We start from the raw sequence: 12,018 nt of genomic DNA, 5'->3' as shown, positions 1-12,018 counted from the left end.
TGCTGGAAGCTTTTGACATCAGAAAACTCAGAGGTATGCTAGAAAGGGAAACGCCTACTTATTACTGAAAAGCTTTATTCGGTATTGTGAACAGCTTGCTTTCAATTTTTCCTCCTCTAATAAAGAAAGAGCAAGCAAAATGAATATAAATTTAGTTTTCCTTCAACGGAACAAAATCTACGATGCGGTACATAAAAAAAAAAAAAATTAATAAATAAAAGTATCGGTTATAAAAGTCTATTTTTTACTACTTTGTTTGGGGAAAGAAAAGTATCAGGGAACATTGTAGTCTCTTAAAAGTTCCAGCAAATATACAGAATTTGCAGTGTGCTCGACAAATGCAACTGAGATTAATTGCCCGTGTTGTTGGCTATCTCAAATCCTCATTAACCTCATCGTGAATTTCAGTCACCATCCGACACAACATTATTATTAGTACTTACAGCTTTTACTTTTTAGATATCTACCACTGAAATTATGAGAGAAATGTTTGCATTATTTTGAAGGATCCTCCCCGTCCATAGCATAGCTGTGCTATGTTGGTTCCGTGGTAATGCTTCCAACTGCCGAGCAGTGGGTTTGAAGCCCGAGGATGGCATTATCATGCGACAAATAATTACATAAAAAGCAGACACGCAAATGACAATATTATTTCTCTCTCATTCGGCTTACTCTTTACGCCCACTTCAAACAAGTTTGCGTTGTTCAGGTAAGCTCGAATGAAGCGAATCTCAAGTAACGTATAGCTTTTTGCTCTATAAACTTATTTTAACAAGTCGCGCAATTTGAAGGGAGGACCGTGACGAAAAGAGTTACTATCTCCTTCATTTTTTTTTCTTCCGAAATAGAATCGCAAGCTAAAGAGAATAAATCCACATAGCGATACGAGGGGGCATTGCACGTTAATTAGATAGTGTGCGCAATTTCGAAAAAGCGAAGGTACCACTTTTTGTTCTTTTTAAAATCTTACATGTAAAAACTGAAATATGGCATTCACATGCTCTGGTTTCTCTTCATCCATCGAGTTAATCTTTCGCCTTTTACTAAAGATTACCGTGGAGAGGAACAATTTAATGAGCTTGACTCAATTTTTGGAACCCCATCCAACGGTGGGGTTATAAAACTAAGAAAAGAATTCGGGAAGATGGTGGGCGGAACTTTTCTATCCGGCTCTTGCCGCAGCTACGCTGTCGAAGGAGAGATAGATCTTATTTCTTCGTACCATCATTTTCTGCTCGAGCTGAATGAAAGAGACACGAGTCTCGCGCGATACTGAGGAGATGTTTTTCTCAAAGTCCACGCGCATGCGCCGCTCTCCTGTCTAGGGCTTCGCCGAAGAAAGAAACCCAATAAATAATTCAAAAACGGCTACCACTCTAATATATTTCTACTTCAAGCATAGTATATAAGAAAACTCTAACCAGTCCTCTAGTGTACTTGCTTCGGCAGTACATATACTAAAATTGGAACGATACAGAGAAGATTAGCATGGCCCCTGCGCAAGGATGACACGCAAAATCGTGAAGCGTTCCACATTTTTTGTCTTATTTCGTCGTTTAAAGAGAAACTTTTACTCTATGCTGGAAGCTTTTGACATCAGAAAACTCAGAGGTATGCTAGAAAGGGAAACGCCTACTTATTACTGAAAAGCTTTATTCGGTATTGTGAACAGCTTGCTTTCAATTTTTCCTCCTCTAATAAAGAAAGAGCAAGCAAAATGAATATAAATTTAGTTTTCCTTCAACGGAACAAAATCTACGATGCGGTACATAAAAAAAAAAAAATTAATAAATAAAAGTATCGGTTATAAAAGTCTATTTTTTACTACTTTGTTTGGGGAAAGAAAAGTATCAGGGAACATTGTAGTCTCTTAAAAGTTCCAGCAAATATACAGAATTTGCAGTGTGCTCGACAAATGCAACTGAGATTAATTGCCCGTGTTGTTGGCTATCTCAAATCCTCATTAACCTCATCGTGAATTTCAGTCACCATCCGACACAACATTATTATTAGTACTTACAACTTTTACTTTTTAGATATCTACCACTGAAATTATGAGAGAAATGTTTGCATTATTTTGAAGGATCCTCCCCGTCCATAGCATAGCTGTGCTATGTTGGTTCCGTGGTAATGCTTCCAACTGCCGAGCAGTGGGTTTGAAGCCCGAGGATGGCATTATCATGCGACAAATAATTACATAAAAAGCAGACACGCAAATGACAATATTATTTCTCTCTCATTCGGCTTACTCTTTACGCCCACTTCAAACAAGTTTGCGTTGTTCAGGTAAGCTCGAATGAAGCGAATCTTACATGAAGCGAATCTCAAGTAACGTATAGCTTTTTGCTCTATAAACTTATTTTAACAAGTCGCGCAATTTGAAGGGAGGACCGTGACGAAAAGAGTTACTATCTCCTTCATTTTTTTTTCTTCCGAAATAGAATCGCAAGCTAAAGAGAATAAATCCACATAGCGATACGAGGGGGCATTGCACGTTAATTAGATAGTGTGCGCAATTTCGAAAAAGCGAAGGTACCACTTTTTGTTCTTTTTAAAATCTTACATGTAAAAACTGAAATATGGCATTCACATGCTCTGGTTTCTCTTCATCCATCGAGTTAATCTTTCGCCTTTTACTAAAGATTACCGTGGAGAGGAACAATTTAATGAGCTTGACTCAATTTTTGGAACCCCATCCAACGGTGGGGTTATAAAACTAAGAAAAGAATTCGGGAAGATGGTGGGCGGAACTTTTCTATCCGGCTCTTGCCGCAGCTACGCTGTCGAAGGAGAGATAGATCTTATTTCTTCGTACCATCATTTTCTGCTCGAGCTGAATGAAAGAGACACGAGTCTCGCGCGATACTGAGGAGATGTTTTTCTCAAAGTCCACGCGCATGCGCCGCTCTCCTGTCTAGGGCTTCGCCGAAGAAAGAAACCCAATAAATAATTCAAAAACGGCTACCACTCTAATATATTTCTACTTCAAGCATAGTATATAAGAAAACTCTAACCAGTCCTCTAGTGTACTTGCTTCGGCAGTACATATACTAAAATTGGAACGATACAGAGAAGATTAGCATGGCCCCTGCGCAAGGATGACACGCAAAATCGTGAAGCGTTCCACATTTTTTGTCTTATTTCGTCGTTTAAAGAGAAACTTTTACTCTATGCTGGAAGCTTTTGACATCAGAAAACTCAGAGGTATGCTAGAAAGGGAAACGCCTACTTATTACTGAAAAGCTTTATTCGGTATTGTGAACAGCTTGCTTTCAATTTTTCCTCCTCTAATAAAGAAAGAGCAAGCAAAATGAATATAAATTTAGTTTTCCTTCAACGGAACAAAATCTACGATGCGGTACATAAAAAAAAAAAAAAAAAAAAAATTAATAAATAAAAGTATCGGTTATAAAAGTCTATTTTTTACTACTTTGTTTGGGGAAAGAAAAGTATCAGGGAACATTGTAGTCTCTTAAAAGTTCCAGCAAATATACAGAATTTGCAGTGTGCTCGACAAATGCAACTGAGATTAATTGCCCGTGTTGTTGGCTATCTCAAATCCTCATTAACCTCATCGTGAATTTCAGTCACCATCCGACACAACATTATTATTAGTACTTACAACTTTTACTTTTTAGATATCTACCACTGAAATTATGAGAGAAATGTTTGCATTATTTTGAAGGATCCTCCCCGTCCATAGCATAGCTGTGCTATGTTGGTTCCGTGGTAATGCTTCCAACTGCCGAGCAGTGGGTTTGAAGCCCGAGGATGGCATTATCATGCGACAAATAATTACATAAAAAGCAGACACGCAAATGACAATATTATTTCTCTCTCATTCGGCTTACTCTTTACGCCCACTTCAAACAAGTTTGCGTTGTTCAGGTAAGCTCGAATGAAGCGAATCTCAAGTAACGTATAGCTTTTTGCTCTATAAACTTATTTTAACAAGTCGCGCAATTTGAAGGGAGGACCGTGACGAAAAGAGTTACTATCTCCTTCATTTTTTTTTCTTCCGAAATAGAATCGCAAGCTAAAGAGAATAAATCCACATAGCGATACGAGGGGGCATTGCACGTTAATTAGATAGTGTGCGCAATTTCGAAAAAGCGAAGGTACCACTTTTTGTTCTTTTTAAAATCTTACATGTAAAAACTGAAATATGGCATTCACATGCTCTGGTTTCTCTTCATCCATCGAGTTAATCTTTCGCCTTTTACTAAAGATTACCGTGGAGAGGAACAATTTAATGAGCTTGACTCAATTTTTGGAACCCCATCCAACGGTGGGGTTATAAAACTAAGAAAAGAATTCGGGAAGATGGTGGGCGGAACTTTTCTATCCGGCTCTTGCCGCAGCTACGCTGTCGAAGGAGAGATAGATCTTATTTCTTCGTACCATCATTTTCTGCTCGAGCTGAATGAAAGAGACACGAGTCTCGCGCGATACTGAGGAGATGTTTTTCTCAAAGTCCACGCGCATGCGCCGCTCTCCTGTCTAGGGCTTCGCCGAAGAAAGAAACCCAATAAATAATTCAAAAACGGCTACCACTCTAATATATTTCTACTTCAAGCATAGTATATAAGAAAACTCTAACCAGTCCTCTAGTGTACTTGCTTCGGCAGTACATATACTAAAATTGGAACGATACAGAGAAGATTAGCATGGCCCCTGCGCAAGGATGACACGCAAAATCGTGAAGCGTTCCACATTTTTTGTCTTATTTCGTCGTTTAAAGAGAAACTTTTACTCTATGCTGGAAGCTTTTGACATCAGAAAACTCAGAGGTATGCTAGAAAGGGAAACGCCTACTTATTACTGAAAAGCTTTATTCGGTATTGTGAACAGCTTGCTTTCAATTTTTCCTCCTCTAATAAAGAAAGAGCAAGCAAAATGAATATAAATTTAGTTTTCCTTCAACGGAACAAAATCTACGATGCGGTACATAAAAAAAAAAAAAAAAAAAATTAATAAATAAAAGTATCGGTTATAAAAGTCTATTTTTTACTACTTTGTTTGGGGAAAGAAAAGTATCAGGGAACATTGTAGTCTCTTAAAAGTTCCAGCAAATATACAGAATTTGCAGTGTGCTCGACAAATGCAACTGAGATTAATTGCCCGTGTTGTTGGCTATCTCAAATCCTCATTAACCTCATCGTGAATTTCAGTCACCATCCGACACAACATTATTATTAGTACTTACAACTTTTACTTTTTAGATATCTACCACTGAAATTATGAGAGAAATGTTTGCATTATTTTGAAGGATCCTCCCCGTCCATAGCATAGCTGTGCTATGTTGGTTCCGTGGTAATGCTTCCAACTGCCGAGCAGTGGGTTTGAAGCCCGAGGATGGCATTATCATGCGACAAATAATTACATAAAAAGCAGACACGCAAATGACAATATTATTTCTCTCTCATTCGGCTTACTCTTTACGCCCACTTCAAACAAGTTTGCGTTGTTCAGGTAAGCTCGAATGAAGCGAATCTCAAGTAACGTATAGCTTTTTGCTCTATAAACTTATTTTAACAAGTCGCGCAATTTGAAGGGAGGACCGTGACGAAAAGAGTTACTATCTCCTTCATTTTTTTTTTCTTCCGAAATAGAATCGCAAGCTAAAGAGAATAAATCCACATAGCGATACGAGGGGGCATTGCACGTTAATTAGATAGTGTGCGCAATTTCGAAAAAGCGAAGGTACCACTTTTTGTTCTTTTTAAAATCTTACATGTAAAAACTGAAATATGGCATTCACATGCTCTGGTTTCTCTTCATCCATCGAGTTAATCTTTCGCCTTTTACTAAAGATTACCGTGGAGAGGAACAATTTAATGAGCTTGACTCAATTTTTGGAACCCCATCCAACGGTGGGGTTATAAAACTAAGAAAAGAATTCGGGAAGATGGTGGGCGGAACTTTTCTATCCGGCTCTTGCCGCAGCTACGCTGTCGAAGGAGAGATAGATCTTATTTCTTCGTACCATCATTTTCTGCTCGAGCTGAATGAAAGAGACACGAGTCTCGCGCGATACTGAGGAGATGTTTTTCTCAAAGTCCACGCGCATGCGCCGCTCTCCTGTCTAGGGCTTCGCCGAAGAAAGAAACCCAATAAATAATTCAAAAACGGCTACCACTCTAATATATTTCTACTTCAAGCATAGTATATAAGAAAACTCTAACCAGTCCTCTAGTGTACTTGCTTCGGCAGTACATATACTAAAATTGGAACGATACAGAGAAGATTAGCATGGCCCCTGCGCAAGGATGACACGCAAAATCGTGAAGCGTTCCACATTTTTTGTCTTATTTCGTCGTTTAAAGAGAAACTTTTACTCTATGCTGGAAGCTTTTGACATCAGAAAACTCAGAGGTATGCTAGAAAGGGAAACGCCTACTTATTACTGAAAAGCTTTATTCGGTATTGTGAACAGCTTGCTTTCAATTTTTCCTCCTCTAATAAAGAAAGAGCAAGCAAAATGAATATAAATTTAGTTTTCCTTCAACGGAACAAAATCTACGATGCGGTACATAAAAAAAAAAAAAAAAAATTAATAAATAAAAGTATCGGTTATAAAAGTCTATTTTTTACTACTTTGTTTGGGGAAAGAAAAGTATCAGGGAACATTGTAGTCTCTTAAAAGTTCCAGCAAATATACAGAATTTGCAGTGTGCTCGACAAATGCAACTGAGATTAATTGCCCGTGTTGTTGGCTATCTCAAATCCTCATTAACCTCATCGTGAATTTCAGTCACCATCCGACACAACATTATTATTAGTACTTACAACTTTTACTTTTTAGATATCTACCACTGAAATTATGAGAGAAATGTTTGCATTATTTTGAAGGATCCTCCCCGTCCATAGCATAGCTGTGCTATGTTGGTTCCGTGGTAATGCTTCCAACTGCCGAGCAGTGGGTTTGAAGCCCGAGGATGGCATTATCATGCGACAAATAATTACATAAAAAGCAGACACGCAAATGACAATATTATTTCTCTCTCATTCGGCTTACTCTTTACGCCCACTTCAAACAAGTTTGCGTTGTTCAGGTAAGCTCGAATGAAGCGAATCTCAAGTAACGTATAGCTTTTTGCTCTATAAACTTATTTTAACAAGTCGCGCAATTTGAAGGGAGGACCGTGACGAAAAGAGTTACTATCTCCTTCATTTTTTTTTCTTCCGAAATAGAATCGCAAGCTAAAGAGAATAAATCCACATAGCGATACGAGGGGGCATTGCACGTTAATTAGATAGTGTGCGCAATTTCGAAAAAGCGAAGGTACCACTTTTTGTTCTTTTTAAAATCTTACATGTAAAAACTGAAATATGGCATTCACATGCTCTGGTTTCTCTTCATCCATCGAGTTAATCTTTCGCCTTTTACTAAAGATTACCGTGGAGAGGAACAATTTAATGAGCTTGACTCAATTTTTGGAACCCCATCCAACGGTGGGGTTATAAAACTAAGAAAAGAATTCGGGAAGATGGTGGGCGGAACTTTTCTATCCGGCTCTTGCCGCAGCTACGCTGTCGAAGGAGAGATAGATCTTATTTCTTCGTACCATCATTTTCTGCTCGAGCTGAATGAAAGAGACACGAGTCTCGCGCGATACTGAGGAGATGTTTTTCTCAAAGTCCACGCGCATGCGCCGCTCTCCTGTCTAGGGCTTCGCCGAAGAAAGAAACCCAATAAATAATTCAAAAACGGCTACCACTCTAATATATTTCTACTTCAAGCATAGTATATAAGAAAACTCTAACCAGTCCTCTAGTGTACTTGCTTCGGCAGTACATATACTAAAATTGGAACGATACAGAGAAGATTAGCATGGCCCCTGCGCAAGGATGACACGCAAAATCGTGAAGCGTTCCACATTTTTTGTCTTATTTCGTCGTTTAAAGAGAAACTTTTACTCTATGCTGGAAGCTTTTGACATCAGAAAACTCAGAGGTATGCTAGAAAGGGAAACGCCTACTTATTACTGAAAAGCTTTATTCGGTATTGTGAACAGCTTGCTTTCAATTTTTCCTCCTCTAATAAAGAAAGAGCAAGCAAAATGAATATAAATTTAGTTTTCCTTCAACGGAACAAAATCTACGATGCGGTACATAAAAAAAAAAAAAAAAAAAATTAATAAATAAAAGTATCGGTTATAAAAGTCTATTTTTTACTACTTTGTTTGGGGAAAGAAAAGTATCAGGGAACATTGTAGTCTCTTAAAAGTTCCAGCAAATATACAGAATTTGCAGTGTGCTCGACAAATGCAACTGAGATTAATTGCCCGTGTTGTTGGCTATCTCAAATCCTCATTAACCTCATCGTGAATTTCAGTCACCATCCGACACAACATTATTATTAGTACTTACAACTTTTACTTTTTAGATATCTACCACTGAAATTATGAGAGAAATGTTTGCATTATTTTGAAGGATCCTCCCCGTCCATAGCATAGCTGTGCTATGTTGGTTCCGTGGTAATGCTTCCAACTGCCGAGCAGTGGGTTTGAAGCCCGAGGATGGCATTATCATGCGACAAATAATTACATAAAAAGCAGACACGCAAATGACAATATTATTTCTCTCTCATTCGGCTTACTCTTTACGCCCACTTCAAACAAGTTTGCGTTGTTCAGGTAAGCTCGAATGAAGCGAATCTCAAGTAACGTATAGCTTTTTGCTCTATAAACTTATTTTAACAAGTCGCGCAATTTGAAGGGAGGACCGTGACGAAAAGAGTTACTATCTCCTTCATTTTTTTTTCTTCCGAAATAGAATCGCAAGCTAAAGAGAATAAATCCACATAGCGATACGAGGGGGCATTGCACGTTAATTAGATAGTGTGCGCAATTTCGAAAAAGCGAAGGTACCACTTTTTGTTCTTTTTAAAATCTTACATGTAAAAACTGAAATATGGCATTCACATGCTCTGGTTTCTCTTCATCCATCGAGTTAATCTTTCGCCTTTTACTAAAGATTACCGTGGAGAGGAACAATTTAATGAGCTTGACTCAATTTTTGGAACCCCATCCAACGGTGGGGTTATAAAACTAAGAAAAGAATTCGGGAAGATGGTGGGCGGAACTTTTCTATCCGGCTCTTGCCGCAGCTACGCTGTCGAAGGAGAGATAGATCTTATTTCTTCGTACCATCATTTTCTGCTCGAGCTGAATGAAAGAGACACGAGTCTCGCGCGATACTGAGGAGATGTTTTTCTCAAAGTCCACGCGCATGCGCCGCTCTCCTGTCTAGGGCTTCGCCGAAGAAAGAAACCCAATAAATAATTCAAAAACGGCTACCACTCTAATATATTTCTACTTCAAGCATAGTATATAAGAAAACTCTAACCAGTCCTCTAGTGTACTTGCTTCGGCAGTACATATACTAAAATTGGAACGATACAGAGAAGATTAGCATGGCCCCTGCGCAAGGATGACACGCAAAATCGTGAAGCGTTCCACATTTTTTGTCTTATTTCGTCGTTTAAAGAGAAACTTTTACTCTATGCTGGAAGCTTTTGACATCAGAAAACTCAGAGGTATGCTAGAAAGGGAAACGCCTACTTATTACTGAAAAGCTTTATTCGGTATTGTGAACAGCTTGCTTTCAATTTTTCCTCCTCTAATAAAGAAAGAGCAAGCAAAATGAATATAAATTTAGTTTTCCTTCAACGGAACAAAATCTACGATGCGGTACATAAAAAAAAAAAAAAAAAAATTAATAAATAAAAGTATCGGTTATAAAAGTCTATTTTTTACTACTTTGTTTGGGGAAAGAAAAGTATCAGGGAACATTGTAGTCTCTTAAAAGTTCCAGCAAATATACAGAATTTGCAGTGTGCTCGACAAATGCAACTGAGATTAATTGCCCGTGTTGTTGGCTATCTCAAATCCTCATTAACCTCATCGTGAATTTCAGTCACCATCCGACACAACATTATTATTAGTACTTACAACTTTTACTTTTTAGATATCTACCACTGAAATTATGAGAGAAATGTTTGCATTATTTTGAAGGATCCTCCCCGTCCATAGCATAGCTGTGCTATGTTGGTTCCGTGGTAATGCTTCCAACTGCCGAGCAGTGGGTTTGAAGCCCGAGGATGGCATTATCATGCGACAAATAATTACATAAAAAGCAGACACGCAAATGACAATATTATTTCTCTCTCATTCGGCTTACTCTTTACGCCCACTTCAAACAAGTTTGCGTTGTTCAGGTAAGCTCGAATGAAGCGAATCTCAAGTAACGTATAGCTTTTTGCTCTATAAACTTATTTTAACAAGTCGCGCAATTTGAAGGGAGGACCGTGACGAAAAGAGTTACTATCTCCTTCATTTTTTTTTCTTCCGAAATAGAATCGCAAGCTAAAGAGAATAAATCCACATAGCGATACGAGGGGGCATTGCACGTTAATTAGATAGTGTGCGCAATTTCGAAAAAGCGAAGGTACCACTTTTTGTTCTTTTTAAAATCTTACATGTAAAAACTGAAATATGGCATTCACATGCTCTGGTTTCTCTTCATCCATCGAGTTAATCTTTCGCCTTTTACTAAAGATTACCGTGGAGAGGAACAATTTAATGAGCTTGACTCAATTTTTGGAACCCCATCCAACGGTGGGGTTATAAAACTAAGAAAAGAATTCGGGAAGATGGTGGGCGGAACTTTTCTATCCGGCTCTTGCCGCAGCTACGCTGTCGAAGGAGAGATAGATCTTATTTCTTCGTACCATCATTTTCTGCTCGAGCTGAATGAAAGAGACACGAGTCTCGCGCGATACTGAGGAGATGTTTTTCTCAAAGTCCACGCGCATGCGCCGCTCTCCTGTCTAGGGCTTCGCCGAAGAAAGAAACCCAATAAATAATTCAAAAACGGCTACCACTCTAATATATTTCTACTTCAAGCATAGTATATAAGAAAACTCTAACCAGTCCTCTAGTGTACTTGCTTCGGCAGTACATATACTAAAATTGGAACGATACAGAGAAGATTAGCATGGCCCCTGCGCAAGGATGACACGCAAAATCGTGAAGCGTTCCACATTTTTTGTCTTATTTCGTCGTTTAAAGAGAAACTTTTACTCTATGCTGGAAGCTTTTGACATCAGAAAACTCAGAGGTATGCTAGAAAGGGAAACGCCTACTTATTACTGAAAAGCTTTATTCGGTATTGTGAACAGCTTGCTTTCAATTTTTCCTCCTCTAATAAAGAAAGAGCAAGCAAAATGAATATAAATTTAGTTTTCCTTCAACGGAACAAAATCTACGATGCGGTACATAAAAAAAAAAAAAAAAAAATTAATAAATAAAAGTATCGGTTATAAAAGTCTATTTTTTACTACTTTGTTTGGGGAAAGAAAAGTATCAGGGAACATTGTAGTCTCTTAAAAGTTCCAGCAAATATACAGAATTTGCAGTGTGCTCGACAAATGCAACTGAGATTAATTGCCCGTGTTGTTGGCTATCTCAAATCCTCATTAACCTCATCGTGAATTTCAGTCACCATCCGACACAACATTATTATTAGTACTTACAACTTTTACTTTTTAGATATCTACCACTGAAATTATGAGAGAAATGTTTGCATTATTTTGAAGGATCCTCCCCGTCCATAGCATAGCTGTGCTATGTTGGTTCCGTGGTAATGCTTCCAACTGCCGAGCAGTGGGTTTGAAGCCCGAGGATGGCATTATCATGCGACAAATAATTACATAAAAAGCAGACACGCAAATGACAATATTATTTCTCTCTCATTCGGCTTACTCTTTACGCCCACTTCAAACAAGTTTGCGTTGTTCAGGTAAGCTCGAATGAAGCGAATCTCAAGTAACGTATAGCTTTTTGCTCTATAAACTTATTTTAACAAGTCGCGCAATTTGAAGGGAGGACCGTGACGAAAAGAGTTACTATCTCCTTCATTTTTTTTTCTTCCGAAATAGAATCGCAAGCTAAAGAGAATAAATCCACATAGCGATACGAGGGGGCATTGCACGTTAATTAGATAGTGTGCGCA

At 38.2% G+C, this 12,018-nt stretch overlaps 14 non-coding genes across 14 annotated transcripts; all 14 read left to right on the top strand.

Annotated features, from left to right (window-relative positions):
• The first annotated feature begins 997 nt into the window (after positions 1–997).
• Positions 998–1,116, top strand: LOC147815161 (U5 spliceosomal RNA). The gene has a single exon (XR_015432158.1). It is a non-coding gene; the product is annotated as a U5 spliceosomal RNA (small nuclear RNA).
• Positions 1,117–1,433: 317 nt separating this feature from the next.
• On the top strand, positions 1,434–1,540 carry LOC147815160 (U6 spliceosomal RNA). The gene has a single exon (XR_015432015.1). It is a non-coding gene; the product is annotated as a U6 spliceosomal RNA (small nuclear RNA).
• A 1,050-nt stretch (positions 1,541–2,590) lies between these two features.
• LOC147815159 (U5 spliceosomal RNA) lies at positions 2,591–2,709 on the top strand. The gene has a single exon (XR_015432157.1). It is a non-coding gene; the product is annotated as a U5 spliceosomal RNA (small nuclear RNA).
• Positions 2,710–3,026: 317 nt separating this feature from the next.
• LOC147815158 (U6 spliceosomal RNA) lies at positions 3,027–3,133 on the top strand. Its single transcript, XR_015432014.1, has one exon. It is a non-coding gene; the product is annotated as a U6 spliceosomal RNA (small nuclear RNA).
• Positions 3,134–4,176: 1,043 nt separating this feature from the next.
• LOC147815157 (U5 spliceosomal RNA) lies at positions 4,177–4,295 on the top strand. The gene has a single exon (XR_015432156.1). It is a non-coding gene; the product is annotated as a U5 spliceosomal RNA (small nuclear RNA).
• Positions 4,296–4,612: 317 nt separating this feature from the next.
• On the top strand, positions 4,613–4,719 carry LOC147815156 (U6 spliceosomal RNA). Its single transcript, XR_015432013.1, has one exon. It is a non-coding gene; the product is annotated as a U6 spliceosomal RNA (small nuclear RNA).
• A 1,042-nt stretch (positions 4,720–5,761) lies between these two features.
• On the top strand, positions 5,762–5,880 carry LOC147815155 (U5 spliceosomal RNA). The gene has a single exon (XR_015432155.1). It is a non-coding gene; the product is annotated as a U5 spliceosomal RNA (small nuclear RNA).
• A 317-nt stretch (positions 5,881–6,197) lies between these two features.
• Positions 6,198–6,304, top strand: LOC147815154 (U6 spliceosomal RNA). Its single transcript, XR_015432011.1, has one exon. It is a non-coding gene; the product is annotated as a U6 spliceosomal RNA (small nuclear RNA).
• A 1,039-nt stretch (positions 6,305–7,343) lies between these two features.
• LOC147815153 (U5 spliceosomal RNA) lies at positions 7,344–7,462 on the top strand. The gene has a single exon (XR_015432153.1). It is a non-coding gene; the product is annotated as a U5 spliceosomal RNA (small nuclear RNA).
• A 317-nt stretch (positions 7,463–7,779) lies between these two features.
• LOC147815152 (U6 spliceosomal RNA) lies at positions 7,780–7,886 on the top strand. The gene has a single exon (XR_015432010.1). It is a non-coding gene; the product is annotated as a U6 spliceosomal RNA (small nuclear RNA).
• A 1,041-nt stretch (positions 7,887–8,927) lies between these two features.
• LOC147815151 (U5 spliceosomal RNA) lies at positions 8,928–9,046 on the top strand. The gene has a single exon (XR_015432152.1). It is a non-coding gene; the product is annotated as a U5 spliceosomal RNA (small nuclear RNA).
• Positions 9,047–9,363: 317 nt separating this feature from the next.
• On the top strand, positions 9,364–9,470 carry LOC147815150 (U6 spliceosomal RNA). The gene has a single exon (XR_015432009.1). It is a non-coding gene; the product is annotated as a U6 spliceosomal RNA (small nuclear RNA).
• A 1,040-nt stretch (positions 9,471–10,510) lies between these two features.
• On the top strand, positions 10,511–10,629 carry LOC147815149 (U5 spliceosomal RNA). Its single transcript, XR_015432151.1, has one exon. It is a non-coding gene; the product is annotated as a U5 spliceosomal RNA (small nuclear RNA).
• A 317-nt stretch (positions 10,630–10,946) lies between these two features.
• LOC147815148 (U6 spliceosomal RNA) lies at positions 10,947–11,053 on the top strand. Its single transcript, XR_015432008.1, has one exon. It is a non-coding gene; the product is annotated as a U6 spliceosomal RNA (small nuclear RNA).
• Positions 11,054–12,018: the final 965 nt, after the last annotated feature.

The sequence above is a fragment of the Parasteatoda tepidariorum genome, chromosome 2 (assembly GCF_982258835.1).
Source record: "Parasteatoda tepidariorum strain Cologne lab strain chromosome 2, Ptep-v5.0, whole genome shotgun sequence".
Lineage (NCBI taxonomy): Eukaryota > Metazoa > Arthropoda > Arachnida > Araneae > Theridiidae > Parasteatoda > Parasteatoda tepidariorum.
Note: the sequence above shows the minus strand (reverse complement) of the source record. Positions and strands in the feature narration are given on the sequence as shown.